The sequence below is a fragment of the Rattus norvegicus genome, chromosome 7, assembly GCF_021556685.1.
Source record: "Rattus norvegicus strain SHRSP/BbbUtx chromosome 7, alternate assembly SHRSP_T2T, whole genome shotgun sequence".
Taxonomy (NCBI): Eukaryota; Metazoa; Chordata; class Mammalia; order Rodentia; family Muridae; genus Rattus; species Rattus norvegicus.
In genome coordinates, this window is record NC_141540.1 from 98,495,959 (window position 1) to 98,515,157 (window position 19,199).

The 19,199-nt window shown below is 38.1% G+C and overlaps 1 long non-coding RNA gene across 2 annotated transcripts; it reads right to left on the reverse strand.

Annotated features, from left to right (window-relative positions):
• Positions 1 to 452: 452 nt before the first annotated feature.
• Positions 453 to 18,905, reverse strand: LOC134479732 (uncharacterized). Of its 2 annotated transcripts, none has more exons than XR_015625522.1 (3): positions 18,722 to 18,901; positions 18,259 to 18,332; positions 453 to 1,124 (listed from the first exon to the last, which is right to left on the reverse strand). It is a non-coding gene; the product is annotated as an uncharacterized LOC134479732 (long non-coding RNA). The 2 variants fall into 2 exon arrangements; XR_015625521.1 differs by lacking the exon at positions 453 to 1,124 and adding an exon at positions 11,979 to 13,054 and having other exon boundaries at positions 18,722 to 18,905.
• Positions 18,906 to 19,199: the final 294 nt, after the last annotated feature.

The following is a 19,199-nucleotide window of genomic DNA, read 5'->3' on the forward strand; positions in this document are numbered from 1 at the left end:
GAATCTAACATAACTAAAGATGAATTAGTCACAAAAGAATGTCAAATGTATGTTCAGTAAATCTTTAATAAAATTAACTTTTAAGGTCTGGAAATGCAACTCAGTGGCTTAAAATTCAGATTTTTAGCACCTACTTTGGGCAGATTAAAAACACCAGAATTTTAGCTCCAACAGATTCATTGTTCTCTTCTGGCATCCACAGGTACAATGTACATATATATCCACACAGGAACACTCACACAACCAGAAATAAAATAAAATAAACCCTTATTAAAACTGTGATTACAACTCTGATCTGTTACAATCTCTGATATTCTTGTTACATAAAGTTTATGTGGTTGTGTTTGCATATTGTCTAGATTAAACATATACTTACCTGCTAGGCTTCTGAAGGGCTTGAGTTTACAGCAACTATTATCAAAAACATTATTTTTTTTCTTTTTTTCTTTATTAACTTGAGTATTTCTTATTTACATTTCGATTGTTATTCCCTTTCCCGGTTCCGGGCCAACATCCCCCTAACTCCTCCCCCTCCCCTTCTATATGGGTGTTCCCCTCCCCATCTTCCCCCCATTACCACCCTCCCCCCAACAATAACGTTCACTGGGGGTTCAGTCTTAGCAGGACCAAGGGCTTCCCCTTCCACTGGTGCCCTTACTAGGCTATTCATTGCTACCTATGAGGTTAGAGTCCAGTCTTTGGGCAGTGGCTTAGTCCCTGGAAGCTCTGATTGGGTGGCATTGTTGTTCATATGGGATCTCCGGCCCCTTCAAGCTCTTCCAGTCCCTTCTCTGATTCCTTCAACGGGAGTCCCGTTCTCAGTTCAGTGGTTTGCTGCTGGCATTCGCCTCTGTATTTGCTGTATTCTGGCTGTGTCTCTCAGGAGAGATCTACATCCGGTTCCTGTCGGCCTGCACTTCTTTGCTTCATCCATCTTGTCTAATTGGGTGGCTGTATATGTATGGGCCACATGTGGGGCAGGCTCTGAATGGGTGTTCCTGCTGCCTCTGTTTTAATCTTTGCCTCCCTATTCCCTGCCAAGGGTATTCTTGTTCCCCTTTTAAAGAAGGAGTGAAGCATTCGCATTTTGATCATCCATCTTGAGTTTCATGTGTTCTGTGCATCTAGGGTAATTCAAGCATATCAAAAACATTATTAATGCATTAGTCAGCTTTAAGTTCCGTGGAAAGACTATCTAACAACAATTTAAGGGGGTTAACAGTTCCTATGTTCCACCATGGTGAGAAAGGTATGGCAGCCAGAGCAGGTAGCTGGTTGAACACATTGCATGGGCACTCAGGACTCAGAGAACAATGAATGTTTATGCTCAGCCTGAGGGGCTAGCACATGGGATTGCATACCTCACATTTAGGAAGAGTTCTCCAATCTTCATTAAATTTTATATAACCCCCTGTAGACATACCCAGAGATTTATTTCTGTATTTCTAAATTAAATCAATTTGATAATCAAAATCAACCATCACAAGTACATTTCACTAAATAATAATATAGAAATAAAAATTCTTCTATATTTTATATGATTTTAAGATTTTATATTATAAGAGTGTCTTTTTACTCCTGATTTATTAACACCTCTTAATATTAAAATTGTTTCAACAAGGCTTGGTGTGCTAGAGTACACTTTTAACACCAGTACTCTGGAAACAGTGGCAGGGGGACCTCTGTGAGTTTGACCCCAGCCTGGTCTATATTTCAAGGTCCAGGACAGCCAGGATTACAAAGAAAAGCCCTGCCCTATCTCCAAGGGAAATGAATGATTCCATAAAGAACACCGTTTTTAATGAAAGAGATCATAAGCCTGAAACTTCTATCAATAAACTAAAGACAACTTTAGATATTTCAAGCAACTGAATAATAGAAAAGCTTTAATATCTGTGTAATATGTAGATATTGAAGTCAAGCATCTGTTATACAGTGCGGTTCATTAATCCATCACAGTATAATTGAAAACAATAAGTTGAGCCTCACTGTATAACAGGTTTTAGACTTATTTTAACACTTGGAAAATATGTCCTATAAGACAAAAAAAAAAAAGGTCAGTTAAAGTGATTACCAGAAAAAATTTCTAATGTAAGAAACCATTCATCTGCATAATGTCTTACATACTCTTTAAATGTAAAACTAAAAAATTTACTTTGCTTGAATATGAAACATTATTTTATACTTTTTGGCAATAGTTGGTACAACTCGTAGGATAGAATATAACAAATAATATTTGAGACCCATGGAAAAGTACTATGTATTATAACTGTATGGCAATTCAGCACTCAATATGTTTAATTCACTTAGACTGGAACAGCCTCAATTTCTCATAAAGTCTTCAGTTGGTGAGCATTGGGTGTATATGCATGTGTTATGCATTCATTCTTTCTGCATCAGCAGCCCAAAAATTTCAAGCAAGGTTGATTGCAGCATCTGATTCCAAAGGTGATACAACACACAGGCTGAAACAAACAAACAAACAAAGCACCATACAGGAACTATTAATATATTGCTTTTGTTTAGGTCACTGAATTAACAACACATAGCAAGAGGATGGTTATTTACAGTCACCTTTGCCATTGTGTTTTAAGAACCTATGTGAGAGTGATTCCTAAAGAGAAGACAAAGTCAGATCTGTGGAGAGAAGAGGCAGAGCTCTCTCATCCTCTTGTGCAGCAGTAAATAATAAAACCTCTGGGTCCACCCATATTCAGAAACACCCTAACACTTTATTAAGTTATACAAACAAATGCATTTTCTTAATTTTAAAGCAAACTGACATGGATTGTTTTTTCTGATCCACAAACTGATATCAGGAACCCATTGATAAAGACAACTACACTGAAAATGGAGGTATTGAATCAGTGCCTACATGGAGCCTCCATCTCTATGTTTCTACATCTTTAGTAAAGGAACATATTATGCATGCTCTCAAAGAAAAATGATAAACACGAAACCAGCCACCAATCCTTAATCTGCAAGTAATGTGCTGTCTGCAAGATATACTAGGGTAATGGTAACATAAACATAGTGAGAATAACAGCAATTTTCTCTTCTCTATAATCACTTGTACCTAGAATAATGGCTCTCATGCTTCCTAATACTATGACCCCTTAATATAATTCCTCATGCTTTGGAGAACCCCCAACCAAAAAATTTATTTTTGCTGCTACTTCATAATTGCTTTGACTTAAGACCCACTCCAGGAGATGGAACCTATACTCAACAATGCTTGGAACCTATAACCTGAGACTAGATATCACAGGAACCTAAGAGGAAACAAAACAATATTTGTAGGCATAAATTTTTGCAACCTCCTTTCGTACTTTTTATTGGATATTTTTTATTTACATTTCAAATGTTATTCCCTTTACCAGTTTCCCATCAATAAGCCCCTTATCCCATCCCCTTCTCCCTTCTTCTGTAAGGGTGTCCCCTCTCCCTATCCACTCACACTTCCAGTGTTCCAGTCCTGATATTCCCCTACACTGGGGGTGGGGGGTCTAGCCTTGGAAGACTAAGGGCTTCTCCTCCCATTGGTGCCCAACAAAGCCATCCTCTAAACAGCCATGGGTCTGTCCATGTGTACTTTTTGGGTAGTGGTTTAGTCCCTGTGAGCTCTGGTTGGTTAGTATTGTTGTTCTTATGGGGTTGAAAACCCCTCCAGCTCCTTCCAACCTTTCTCTAACTCCTTCATTGGGGATCCTGTTCTCAGTTCAATAGGTTGCTGCTAGCATTCATCTCTATATTTGTCAAGCTCTGGCAGAGACTCTCAGAAGACAGCTATATCAGGCTCCTGTTGGCATGCACTTCTTGGCTACATCAATATTGTCTAGGTTTAGTGGCTGTATATATATGGGCTGTATCCTCAGGTGGGGCAGGCTCTGAATGGCCATTCCTTTAGTCTCTGATCCAAACTTTGTCTCCATATCTCCTCTTTTGAATATTTTTGTTCCTCCATTTAAGAAGGACTGAAATATCCACTCTTTGGTCATCTTCATGTGGTCTATGGATTGTATCTTGAATAATTTGAGCTTTTGGGTTAATATCCACTTATCAGTGAGTGAATAATATGTGTGTATTTTGGGGATTGGACTACCTCATACAAGATGATATTTTCTAGTTCCATTTATTTGCCTATGAATTTCATGAAGTCATTGGTTTTGATAGCTGAGTAGTTCTCTATTGTGGAGATGTACCACATTTTCGGTATCCATTCCTCTGTTGAAGGGCATCTGGGTTCTTTCCAGCTTTTGCTTATTATAAATAAAGCTGCTATGAACATAGTGGAGCATGTATCCTTGTTATATGTTGGAACATTGTTTGGGTATATACTCAGGAGTGGTATAGCTGGGTCCTCAGGTAGTACAATATCCAATTTTTCTGAGAAGCCTCCAGACTGATTTCCAGAGTGTTGTAACAGTTTTCAATCCCACCAAAAATTGAGAAATGTTCCTCTTTCTCCACATCCTTGCCAGGATCTGCTGTCACCTGAGTTTTTGATCTTAGCCTTTCTATAAAGTAGAATCTCAGGGTTGTTGTGATTTTCATTTCCATGATGACTAAGGATGTTGAGCATTTCTTTAGCTACTTCTCAGCCATTCAATATTCCTCAGCTGAGAATTCTTTGTTTAGCTCTGTACCACACTTTTAATAGGGGTTTTTGGCTGTCTGAAGTTTAACTTCTTGAGGTCTTTGTATATATTAGATATTACCTCTCTGTCAGATGTAGACTTGGTGAAGAACTTTTCCCAATATGTTGGTAGCCATTTTGTCCTAATGACAGTGTACTTTGCCTTAGAGAAGCTTTGCAGTTTTATGAGGCCCCATTTGTTGATTTTTGATCTTAGAGCATAAGCCATTGGTGTTTTGTTCAGGAAATTTTCTCCAGTGCCTATGTGTTCAAGGCTCCTCCCCACTTTTTCTTCTATTAGTTTGAGTGTATCTGGTTTGATATGGAGGTTCTTGATCCACTTAGACTTAAGCTTTGTATGGGGCAATAAGAATGGATCAATTTGTATTCTTCTATATGCTGACCTCCAGTTGAACTAGCACCATTTGTTGAAAATGCTATCCTTTTTCTACTATATGGTTTTAGCTCCTTTGTCAAAGATCAAGTGACCATACGTGTGTAGGTTCATTTCTGGGTCTTCAATTCTATTCCATTGATCTACCTGCCTCTCTTTGTACCAATACCATACAGTTTTTATCACTATTGCTGTGTAATACAGCTTCAGGTCAGGGATGGTGATTCCCCCAGAAATTCTTTTATTGTTGGGGATAGTTTTCACTATCCTGGGTTTTTTGTTCTTCCCAATGAGTTGGAAAATTGCTCTTTCTAACTCTATAAAGAATTAAGTTGGAATTTTATGGGAATTGCGTTGAATCTGTAGATTGCTTTTCAACAAATGGTCATTTTTCTATATTAATCCTGCCAATCCATGAGCATGGGAGGTCTTTCCATCTTACGCTCAAACTCCTCTCCAGCCTACCACCCAACAGAGGTAGTAGAAGAGAAAAGTTATTAGGATATGGGGAAATTGGACCTGTTCAGCAATAGTCATTTGGGGCAAGCTTCTTGGGAGAAATTTGGTCCGTTAGCAAGCACCAAACATTATTTGGCAACTGCAGACCCGTCCTCTAGGCAGGAAGATACCAGAAACCAACCAGCAGCTACGGTCCAGTCCTTTAAGCAAAAATATCCTAGGCAGCTATAGCTAAGTCCTGAAGAAACTGCCAGGCTTACCAACCACCTGAGGGAGGCCACTGAAGCAGCAAGCTGCCACAGGAGCCTCACAAGCACTTCTTAGACAAGTTTCTTGCAATGGTAGCATAATCACAAGTTGAACTCAACAATGCTAAATAAGGCACACCAATACATATGTGTCTTTAGTGAATAATAGTGAGGAAAAGCAAACTGTAAGTCTCAGTGCTTGTGCCACACTGTCTGTGGGGTCATATTTATAATCCTTCATCCTGGGTCCTTTCATGTGTTTGCTATATCAAAACATCTTTTTACCTGTGTCTGTTTCAGGACAACAGTCTTTCATGTGTTTGCTTTAGCAAGACATCCTTTCATCTATGCACCTTAGCAAAACATAATTTGTTATGTCTTCAAAGAACTATAACTTTCTGCTTCAAATACTGATAATAAAAGATGTAGTGATAAAAATCATTCCTAATGATATTTTGCTATACTCATGGATAAGTGCCTTCTTCATTTATCATCAGAAAAACGTTCTCCTGCAGAAGATAGGAAGAAAATACAGAGACCCACAGCCAGGCCTTATACAGAGAGTGAGAGACCCTGAAACACTCAAACTTAAATGGGAGGTCCCCAACAACTCTCTCCTTTTCGAGCTCACAAAACCACACAGAAGAGAAGGAATATAAGAATAGAAACATCAAAATATAACCAGAAAGAATGTAAGAGCCATAGGGGATAGAAGACACCAAAACAAAAGGCTACCTAAAACAATATGAGGAAAGCTCATACAAACCCACTGAGACAAAGATGACACTAAAGCAGCTATGCACAGGGTCCTGCATGGGGTCTGCACCGGTCTACACCACATCTACCGCATGTATATTATAGCTTCCAGCTTAGTGTTTTTATGGGATTCCTGAGTATATGAATGAGTCTCTGATCCTTGTATCTTCTCTTCGGGTCTGTTCTTTCTGTTGGTTTGTCTTTGTCCAACAACTATGTGATAGTTGTTTTTCTTATATATTTTACTTTGCTATACTTTTAAATGAGTGAATAAATGAATGAATGTAAAATGTAATAACTTTACTTTCATTTATAACTGCTGGGAGAGGTAATATCTGTTTTCTCCCAGAATAACACAGGGCAGGCTTCATGTTCAGGAGTAGTTGACCAAAGTATAATGGACTCCATGATATCTTTGTGTGCTTTTATTTGGTTATACTTTGATGTTTTCTATTGTTTTGCTTTTCAACGTGGGTGTGGTTTTATTTATTGTGGTTTCTTGTGCAAGGGAATTGTTGATGTATTGGGAATATTTTAGTTTTAGTTTTTGAGAAATACCTTAAAAGTTGGCTAGGTAGAGATGGGGAAAGGATCTTGAAAGAATTTGGAGGAGGTAAAAATATCATCAAATATATTATAATTAAAGTTTTAAAATTGCTATAAGTTATAAAAAATAAATAAAAAGAAAGTTTAGCTTCCTCCTTTTTCATGGATTATAGATTTTAAACAAATCACAAACCTAAAGTCACATAGACTTTCCAGTGTTTTTTTAATACTTTTAGAGTTTAGCAGTTTAACCTGTAACCCTTTTGTGTTTTCACACTACTATAATGAATAAGCAAATTAATTATAAAATTTTTCTGCCACAATGCACTTACATAAATGAAGGCAGTGGATGAGTGAATGTCTAACTTCTGTTTCCTTGAACCAGTGTTCCATGATTCACATGCCTCACTAAAAATGACCTCATTACTTTGCTATGAAGTTTCACAAATAAGAGTAGTTCTGGTTAAAGAGGAGTCAAAGAAGCATGCACCTTCTACGTAGTTATCCTTTTCAATAACAATGGACATTTTCTCCAACCCTTTCCAAAAGGTGGATGTTCTGCTAGTCTGGAAACATACTGTCAATGTTTGTTCCTAGCAAGAAAATCAGAGGTTCCAGAAAACTGAAAATGTTCACATTGTTTTTATATGATTAGAAAATTTTATTTCTAGATTATAAAATGTTTTTTATTAAAATTCTTTACCATTTTTATAACACAGAAATAGAGACTATCTGAAAAAGTGTGAGGAATGTGAAGTGAGAAAAAAGACTACAATGGTTGATTACATGAGGTGTAGGGAGGATGTTGTACAAATATTTCAAACATAGAAATTTAGTGATATCATAGAAAGTGAAAAGATCACAGGTGAGACCACCACTGCTGCCCAAATACTGGACCCAAGGAGGAACTGCCCAGAGCCCACAGGACCCAAGAACCACAGAGCAGCTGGGGCACAATCCTTCAGGTTCTGCATCCCTAAACTGACCCTTTGCCACAACTATCTGCACACCAATCTCATTCTGAGAGAACAAGTCTCCCAGGAATATTGACATTTCTAAGACCACAGAGAGTGCCCAGGAGTGCTGACACATCTAGGATCACAGCTAAGAGTACCCCAATCCCACTCAGAGAGAGCTTGTCTCCCACGAATGCTGACACACCTAAGACCACAGGCTCACAGACTCACAGGCTTACAGGCACACAGGAGGGAAAGCTCCAGTCAGAGACAGCAAAACCAGCTAACACCAGAGATAGCCAGATGGTAAGAAGCAAGCACAAAACCATAAGTAACAGAAGCCAGAAGGGTTATCATCAGAACCCAGTTCTCACAACACAGAAAGTCCTGGTTACTCCAACACAGCAGAAAAGCAAGATTCTGATTTAAAGTCACATTCATGATGTTGATAGAGAACTTATAAAAGAACATAGATAACTCCCTTAAAGGAATACAGGAGAACACAGGTAAATAAGTAGAAGCCCTTAAAGAGGAAACATAATTCCCTTAAAGAAATACGAGGAAACACAACTAAACAGGTGAAGGAATTGAACAAAATCATCCAGGATATAAAAATGGAAATAGAAACAATAAAGAAGTCACAAAAAGAGACAACCCTGGAGATAGAAAACCTAGGAAAGAGATCAGGAGTCAGTCATAGATGCAAACATCACCAACAGAATACAAAAAAAGAGAGAATCTCAGAGGCAGAAGATACCATAGAAAATATTGACACAACAGTCAAGCAAAGTGCAAAATGCAAAAAGCTCCTAACCCAAAACATCCAGGGAATTGAGGACACAATGAAAATACTAACATAAGGTATCAGAGATCGAAAAGGGCATCCATCTGTGCACAGAGCCGAAGCTACACTACAGACCTAGAAAACAAAACCTGCCTGGAGAGAGCTGGTCTGCCGTGAGCACTCTCCTTCCTAAGCCCACAGTCAACAGGTGGGACTCCATTTTCTTTCCATTGACTCTCCAAAGAGAGACCCACTGGGAGTGAACAGTACTCAAGAGCCACAGTCCAATCTGGGACAGGACACTTCCAGTCTCCATCTGTGCCCAAAGCTGGGGCTGTTCCACAGATCTTGCCAGGAGAATTTGCCATCAGAGAGCAGTTGTGCCAGGAGCACTCTCGCTCCAAAGATCACAAGGCTCACAGGTTCACAGGCCCAAAGTAGGAACAAGCCACAGTCAGAGACAGCAAGACAAAGAAACATTAGAGATAACCAGATGTTGAGAGGCAATCACAAGAACCTAAGTAACAGAAACCAAGACTATTTGGCACCATCAGTACCCAGTTCTCCCACCACAGGAAATACTGGATATCCCAAGACACCAAAAAAGCAAGATTTGGATTTAAAATCACATCTCGTGATGATAGAGGACTTTAAGAAGGACATAACTCTCTTAAAGAAATATAGGAGAACACAGGTAAACAAGCAAAAGCCCTTAAAGAAGAAACACAAAAATCCCTTAAAGAATTATAGGAAACACAACCAAATAGGTGAAGGAAACAAAGATAACCATCTAGTATCTAAAAGTGGAAATAGAAACGATAAAGAAATCACAAAGGGAGACAACTCTGGAGATAAAAAACCTAAGAAAGCGATCAGGAGTCATAGACGCAAGCATCACCAACAGAATACAAGAGAATCTCAGTGGCAGAAAATACCATAGAAAACATTGACACAACAGTCAAAGAAAATGCAGAAAGCAAAAAAGCTCCTAACCCTAAACATCCGAGAAATCCTGGGCAAAATGAAAGAGCCAAACCTAAGAATAATAGGTAAAGAAGAGAAGGAAATTCCCAACTTAAAGGACCAGTAAATATCTTCAACAAAAGTATAGAAGAAAATAACTTCCTTAACCTAAAGAAAGAGATGCCCATGAACATACCAGAAGCCTACAGAACTCCAAACATACTGAACCAAAAAGAAATCCACATCACATAATAGTCAAAACAACAAATACACAAAACAAAGAAAGAATATTAAAAGCAGTAAGGGGAAAAGATCAAGCAACATATACAGGCAAACCTATCAGAATTGCACCAGGCTTCTCAACAGATACTATGAAAGCTAGAAGATCTTAGACAGATGTCATACGGACCCCCAAAAAACACAAATGCTAGCCCAGGTTACTGTATCCAGCAAAACTCTCAATTAACATAGATGGAGAAACCAAGATATCCCATGGCAAAACCAAATTTACACAATATCTTTATACAAATCCAGCCCTACAAAGGATAATGGATGAAAAAGTCCAATGCACAGAGGGAAACTGTACCCTAGAAAAAGCAAAAAAGTAATTAATGAAAATGAAGGTACAATATACACAAACTTATGGGATACAATGAAAAAGTGCTAAGAGAAAAACTCATAGCCCAAGTATCTCCAAAAAGAAATTGGAGAGAGCATACACTAACAGCTTGACAGCACACCTGTTGGTTGCCATTTTGTCCTAACAACAATGTCCTTTGCCTTACAGAAGCTTTGTAGTTTTATGAGATCCCATTTCTAGATTCTAGATCTTAGAGTATAAGCCATTAGTATTTTGTTCAGGAAATTTTCTCCAGTGCCCATGTGTTTGAGATTCTTCCCCAATTTTTCTTCTATTAGTTTGAGTGTGTCTGGTTCAATGTGGAGGTCCTTGATCCACTTGGACTTAAGCTTTGTACAGGGTGATAAGAATGGATCGATCTGATTCCTTCAACAGGGGTCCCATTCTCAGCTCAGTGGTTTGCTGCTGGCATTTGCCTATGTATTTGCTGTATTCTGGCTGTCTCTCAGGAGAGATCTACATCCAGTTCCTGTCGGCCTGCAATTCTTTGCGTCATCCATTTTGTCTAATTGGGTGGCTGTATATGTGTGGGGCAGGTTTTGAATGGGTGTTCCTTCTGCCTCTGTTTTAATCTTTGCCTCCCTATTCCCTGCCAAGGGTATTCTTGTTCCCCTTTTAAAGAGGGAGTGAAACATTCGCATTTTGATCACCCTTCTTGAGTTTCATGTGTTCTGTGCATCTAGGGTAATTTAAGCATTTGGGCTAATAGCCACTTATCAATGAGTGTATACCATGTGTGTTTTTCTGTGATTGGGTTACCTCACTCAGGATGATATTTTCCAGTTCCATCCATTTGCCTATGAATTTCATAAAGTCATTTATTTTGATAGCTGAGTAGTATTCCATTGTGTAGATGTACCACATTTTCTGTATCCATTCCTCTGTTGAAGGGCATCTGGGTTCTTTCCAGCTTCTGGCTATTATAAATAAGGCTCCTATGAAGAGAGTGGAGCATGTGTCTTTGTTATATGTTAGGGCATCTTTTGGGTATATGCCCAAGAGAGGTATAGCTGGGTCCTCAGGTAGTTCAATGTCCAATTTTCTGAGGAACCTCCAGACTGATTTCCAGAATGTTACCAGTCTGCAATCCCAGCAACAATGGAGGAGTGTTCCTCTTTCTCCACATCCTCGCCAGCATTTGCTGTCACCTGAGTTTTTGATCTTAGCCATTCTCACTGGTGTGAGGTGAAATCTCAGGTGTTTTGATTTGCATTTCCCTTATGACTAAAGATGTTGAACATTTCTTTAGGTGTTTCTCAGCCATCCGCCAATCCTCAGGTGTGAATTCTTTGTTTAGCTATGAACCCCATTTTTAATATGGTTATTTGGGGGGAGGAGACTTTTAGGAACTTCTAGTTAGATACAACATGGAGTGATGGAGATGGGGAAATGTGTGACCTACTTGGAGATCTATGTTGGGGCATCCTCAGTACAGTTAGGGGATTGAATAAAAATGGAATAGAAAGGCTGGATAGATCAGGAAGTAACTATGTAAATGAAAAGAAGACTGAGTACAACACAGTGAGAAAGAGAAGGCAAGAAATTAGAAAATTATATAGAAATTGACCCAAAGCAGTATATTAATCTAATTTTTTAGACATAGTATAATTGAATTGAAAATTGAAATATCAAAACTGACTTTAGACGGAACTGGTAACTCATGAATTCAAATAGCCCATATGTCTCTTGTGGGAAAAGATAATAGGTTCTATGTCTTTGAGTTCATTGCTTTATCTAACTCTGTGAATTGAACTGTGGAATAAGAACATTTATGTGAAAACACAAACAAGTATAAAAACTAATTTTGTCAGCTAATTAAAAATCCATTTCATGTCATCTTATAACCACTATACAAGAAACATTATTGAATAGAAGTATCTGTACATTGTCAAATTGGTAGATCACATAAAGATATCAGTGCTATTAATAGTATTATAATTACTTTTAAAAGAAATATAATGGTTAAAAACAAACAAAAATATACAAGGAAAGCATAAAAATATTTCCATTCAAGAATGAAGATTCTAAAGCAATTAACTAGCCTGATTTCTTCCTCTAAAAATCTAGAGAATATTAAACTTGTAATTGACAAGCACTAATTAACAAAGTGTCTGTGACCAAAGCAAATAGTTTCTATTCTTCTAATTTGAAGCATTGGAGTTATGCGTGAAGCAGGAAGTTATGCAGACCACATACTGGAAGTTTTAATAAATCACTATGGAAAGTAGTTACAAATGAGTGGAGATCTTTCTTGGCTGTTTCAAACAAGTTCTCTGTGCTTTTGGATATCTCCTTGTAAGTAGAGCCTAAAGAAAAGGTGTATGTGGCAAACATTTATTGAGAAATTACTCAGAGGAGAATTAGTCAAGTGAGCAGGGAAAACGGGAGAAACTAGGCAGACAGTCATGAAAGGATGCAATTTAAGGCCACCATTTAACAAAGTCCATTGGGCCTCTTTGATCCTATATAATGATACAAATCTTTTATTGGCCTTTCCAAGTATACTGGTAAGGTTTTTACAAATCTTGAGAAAATGAAAGGATTTTTCTCTCAGCGTTAAAGCATGCATGACTAAGGCAATGGGCTAATAGAACCAGGGTAAGAGTTGGGGTTGGGGATTTAGCTCAGTGGTAGAGCGCTTGCCTAGAAGGCCCTGGGTTCAGTCCTCAGCTCTGAAAAAAAGAAAAAAAAGAGATCAGAGTTTATCTGAAGAGACATAACACACCTTCTACAGACAACTTGCTCTTCTAGCCAGCCTCTATTTACAATCATCCAGAAATGGAAATAATCCAACAACTGAAATGTGGTACATATAATAAGGAAATATTAATTAGCTATAAAAACAAATGAAATTATGAAAATTTCTGATAAATTAATGAAATTGGAAATAATCTTTATGGCTGGGATAAAACCAAGACTTGGAAAGCCAAATTACCTCTCTCTCTCTCTCTCTTTCTCTCTCTCTCTCTCTCTCTCTCTCTCTCTCTCTCTCTCTCTCTCTCTCATATGCTGCCTTTGGATCTGTACACATACTGTTTAAGTTGGAATATTCATACATGTCAGATAACTAGTAATGGGATGTTGGGGAAAGGAATTCAAGGGATAGCAGATAGAAAAAATGTGGTATAAAGTAGAGAAAATAAATAATGGAACAAGAAGGGTTAAATGGGGTATGGAATGGGAGGTCAAGACAGAAGAAGGTCTTGTGAAAAGTCAAACAATAAAGTCTTTGGAAAAAGCTATATAGAAACCTACTGGTGTAGAGATTCATGAAATATATACATGTACATATATCAAAGCAGCCTAAATGAAGTTACCCAGCAGTGGAATAATGTTTCTCCAAGATACTACATGCTATCAAATGAGAAGCCGTGGGTCATACATACTACCTCTTTTCAACTTATAGAAGGGTGAAGTTCAATGAACCTTCTAAAAATATTTCAATATATCGCCATTTCTCTTAGTTACCTTTCAGAATCTTAGTATAGACTTTATTGCTGAAGGCACCATATACTTGTGTCATAGAACATGGAGAAATGAAGGTGGTAACTACCTGGAAGCTTCATCCCTAGTGGCTACCACTTATAATGCTGCAAAATGCTATGCACACTACCAGAGTAGAAAAGTCATAAAAGGTACTCAGCTGTGAACTCTGTAAGCTTCAGAAATGCCTTACCCAATGGTGCAAACAATAGCACAAAACCTATGCACCATTATGGACCCATGCCCCATTCTACAGGTAAGACTATGCCTAGTACCACTAAGTTAGCCAAAACCTGTGGCTTGCTAGGCCATAGGTTGCAGAAGAAAACATGGTATTAGTAAATATGCACAGTAAATAAACTACCCACTAAGTTCTTATATTCATATGTGTAGACTTTTGTACCTGTCAGCCATCATAAGAGAAACTTCTTTATGCAGTAGATTAATACAGATGCCCACAACTAATCAACACACAAAGAATAGAAGAGTATGAAATACTCAATTTCAAATGAGACATTTATATTATATCATCTTTCCCTTAGACTTATGGATAATCAAAAAAAAAGAGTAGCAGAAGCATGGTAAAAGCCAGAAATAGCAGGTATCTGTATTGTTTGACATAACAGGGCTGTTGTACAGACATGAACTCACAGCAGTTGGAACAGCATACAGAAGACCTGCACAAGATCAACCAACACAAATTTTAAGCATGGGTTGGAAGGAACTCATTAGTTCCTACCCCCAGCCCAGGAGCTGTTACCAACTGATGACTACTGGGAGGAGGGTCAGTTTTCTTCAGAAATACTGATCCTGGGAGGCTACCCATACTCCAGTAGATGGCCCCACACTCATGAACATCCAGATAGCAGTAAGTAGACTCAGTGAGTTTAAGAAAAGAGCTCATGAGATTGGGAGAGAAAAGTGGTAAGGAAGAAGGGAAGAAATTGGAGAAGATAGAATGTAGGATATTTTACCAAAACATATGTGTGTATGAAATGTGTAACAATAGGATATCTAGGAGTATAAGAATAAAGAAAATATGACTTATATAATAGAATTTTTTAAAATCAAATATGTATTCCTGGAGATTTCATTTTGCTTGCTGTATGCTATAACATGGATAAATCTTCAAGATGTAATGCTAAGTGAAATAAATATCAGCATCTGGGTGATACATGCTACATGAATTTCCTCACATAAAACACTGAAAGTAGTCAAATGGTTAAAAAAAATAAAGCATGCCAGTGGCCACTGATTTCTAGAACTGAAAGACAGAAGAAAAATTTTTCAGTAAGTATATAAATTGAGTGTCAGGATGTGAGAATGTTTTAGATCTATGCTGTACAGTAAATTATAAAGGTCAAAGCTACTAAATTGAACATTTTTCTATGTTGCTGACTTTTATGGCACTCTTAATAAAAGAAAAGGCAGTGGCAGAGACTATCTGAATCATCTTTTAGTGTTTATACTGAACTTTATTATTATCATTTGAGAATTTAATACATGAGTACCATATTTACATCATTTCTACCCCTCTGTCTTTGAATGTCATTCTGGCTGTGGCAGCTGAACCCCATGACTGTCGTTGCAGCTTTAGACAGTTGTTCTGGGGCAAAGGGTCTAAATTTTAATGTGGGGCACAAAGGTCAGCCTGGGACTTTGTACTCCAGAGAAAAGTCTGAGGCAAACAAGTCCTCCATGGCACAATGCACTGCACCTCAGACAACTATGTAAGCATCAAAACTCTAAGATCAGGTCTCCATGCTTTGTCACATGTCAAGTAGTGTCCTGTAGGTTAATGGTTAACACACGGAGCAAGGTCTGAATTCCCATGAAGCTTATACAGTATTACTGAGAGTCAATCAACAAATAAATAAATACAACCCATAATGAAAAGTACACTTATGCAAATTGAAATCACCAGGAACAGAGATTTGATCTCTCAATTGGATGGACTCTTCTTCAATGAAGTTTGGATCATGCAGGGGAAAAATTAAAGTAAATATAATTTTCCTGATGGACAGCCAAGTTTCCTGCATGCATTAAACTAAGTCTGTTAATGAAGATAAAGAGAGGCTAATTAAGAGTGACAAGGAAGGTATAAAGACAAATGATCATACAGCTGTAAGGGATTATGCTTGTTTAGTAAATTAGTGGTTGTTTATTATGTATCAGTAAAAATGACTCCAGTAACACTTAGTAGTCAAGTAGGGTCCCAGTGTCAGACATGGTCTCTCTCTCATATGCTGTGCCTTGAGTCCAATTAAAGAGCTGTTGGCTACCACTATGGAATGTACGCCACCACTGCATCCTTATTTGTCATGCCATGCTGGCTGTTGATGTGGTTCCAAAGCATCATAACTCTATAGTACTCTTGGTTGTCTCTCTCCTCTGGAGTATATACAACAGCTTGTCCTCAAAGAGGGGACTGCTATCTCTTTCACCTTAAAAACATCAGCCAGTAAAACTTAGTCCTAGAACAGTTGTCTTAACAATTTTGTTCAGAATGAACATGTTGTGAAAATGCTCCCTAAATACAAATGTTTATGCCTATGGATTAGAGCTGTTGTCATTTTTCATCAGAGAAGATCTCTACCTACCAGTGGACATCAATTAACACAGATACTCACAGATGGCCACAGTACAGAGAATAAGTGAACTGTGGGGTGCTGGACCCTAAAGAGAGCATTTAGGTCACTCCCTCCAAGGCTCAGGGAGAATAGTGGAAGAAAGAACAGAAAGAAACAGCCAGAAGATGAGGGGATCCAGTAGTTTCTGGACATGGCATAGTTTTATACTCACAAATTCACCACAACTGTGGTTACCTACAGGAGAGCTGTGCAATGCTGTGAACGTGCATACTCCATCATCTGTTAAGAAGTGCCTACAAGGCTTTATCCAACCCTGAGGGTTTACTGGATGCTAAGGATGTGATTTAGCCACTGATAATTATCTGAGCGCAAGTAAATAATTGTCCAATCATGCTCAATTAAATTCAGTAGGTCACAAAGAGAAAGGCATCAGTGTAGGAAACAGCTTGGAAAGAAGAGATGTTTGAGTTCTTTGGGAAAGAAGAGACAGAAAAGGAATGGTGGATGGGGGCATAAAATTACTAAAAACCAGCGTGCGTGTGTGTGTGTGTGTGTGTGTGTGTGTGTGTTTGACAGAAATAATCATTTTTAAGCTGTCTTAAGTTAAACATCAAAGAAATATAAGTCAAATAACTAAATTCCTAGTAGCTCACCATGAGAAATGGCAGGAAAGGCAAGAGGACTAATTATATTGGGTTAATTCCATGTCTGCACACTGAATTCATATATACAAATATCAAATTGCACTTTCAAGTTTACATAATTTTTATTTTTCAGCAAAAATGTAGTTAATAAATATTCCTGAGAAAAAAATTGAAAACACAATATTCAGGAGACAGTGTTTTGAAAACCAGTTAAGTCTTGATACAGTTAATCCTTGATACAGTTAATCCTTGATACAGTTAAACCTTGATACAGTTAAACATTGAAACAGTCTCTGTGATGGGAGTGATACAAAAGGGAAGCAGCAAAGAGGAGGAAGAAAGGGCCAATTAAAGGGGAATGGAGGAAAAACTAGACTCAATGAGACAAATACTTTCTCTCATATGTGAATATACATTTTAAATTGTGTGTGTATGTGTGTGTCCATGTGTGTGTGTGTGTATGTGTGTGAATCATGATAATCAGTGCTAATAGATAAGTTTTCAGCAGCCATCTACAGAGCAATCCACAAAAAAAAAGAGGCTTTCTGTCTATTGAGAAGTCTTTTACACATCAACAAATAAACAAATCTCATTGTTGCTGTTTTATCTGTGAAGCCTGGGGAGACACATTTTCTCTGCTGACTATCTCTCACACACCCATCACACACACACACACACACACACACACACACACACACACATTTGCACACATAATACACATGCTCCTGGGATTTTAAATCTGGGCAAATAACTTCAAAATAAAGTAAAAGTATCCAAATTGGCACTGCCTAAGAGTGAAACCAGATGTGAATTCCTCCCCTCACTCCTCCATCTGAAAGAACAAGTTTCAGGCTTTGTCCATTGTCAAACATGTCACAATACTATGGGACATCACTTAGTAGCATCCAAGCAAACTCATTCCCAGGTTCTAAAGTCGTTTCTCACTGTATGGGAAGTGCTTCAGCCAAACTTCATCACATCATGCAAACTGGATGATGAAATAATAAATGTACTATGAGTTGCAGGATAAATATTAACCAGCTCAGGCCACAGATAGGACTTGAAAGAATATTCCCCTTCTATCCTGGTCAGTGCTTATCTGGGAGAAGGAAGGAAACCAGCTTCTAATGAGTGATCAATCCAAGCAACTGAACTTACATTCTCAGGCAGCCTAGCAGTTCCTCCTGTAATATCTTGTTTGTATCCCTTCTGTGTTAGTCAGCTTGCTGCTACTGTAACAAAATGCATGAGAAAAATCATGTTAAGGAATGAAAACTTTATTTTTGGCTGGCTAGAGGGTCTCATTGCTTTTAGGTCTGTGGTAGACCATGAAAGTTGTCCTGTGACCTCTGCATGCATGCTTGTGTGCACAAGCAACACGATTGCAGTAACTTGCACTATGCCTTAACACTATTGCATCAAGGGTCAGCTTTCCAGTCTCAGAGAGATGGTTCATATCTTAGCAACAATCCTGAACAATAATAATGTGCCCAAAAGGATTGGGCACAAATTTACTCTTTATTCAAACAAGGGCAAAGCCAAACAATTTTTACTTAATTAGAACTTCTGAAGTGATAGAAGATTGCAGTTGTTCACATAGGCGATTCCATAATGCACTCACCTTATGTTTTTCACTAAAACTTTCTGTGCACTCTCAACACTGCAGAAGGAAATCAAGTAGCCATGGAGTAGGAGATGGCAGAAGAGCACCAAGCTTGAACACTGGCATCCGGCTCTGAAACTGACTGTGACCTCAGCTTGTTTCTGTAAAATCAAAGACTGCTTCACAGCACTGGACACTGTGCAAAGAGCTGCACAGTCGTAAGATAAATACAAATGCCTTGGGATTTCTTTCTAAGCATTAACCAGAATAATTGCTCTCAGTTAATTTTTCTACCTTATTTGAACTCCAAGACTCGTCCAAACTGCATGGCTGGCTTCTTTCTCTCTCTTGGTCTCTCATCGCTCACTTCCTTTTGTGTGTATTTCTCTGTTATTTATCAAAATGTTTGAACAACACATGTTTTATGATAAAATGATTACAAGCACACTTATCTGGGAGATGGGTCAATACACTGCTCTCACAATAACAATGATAC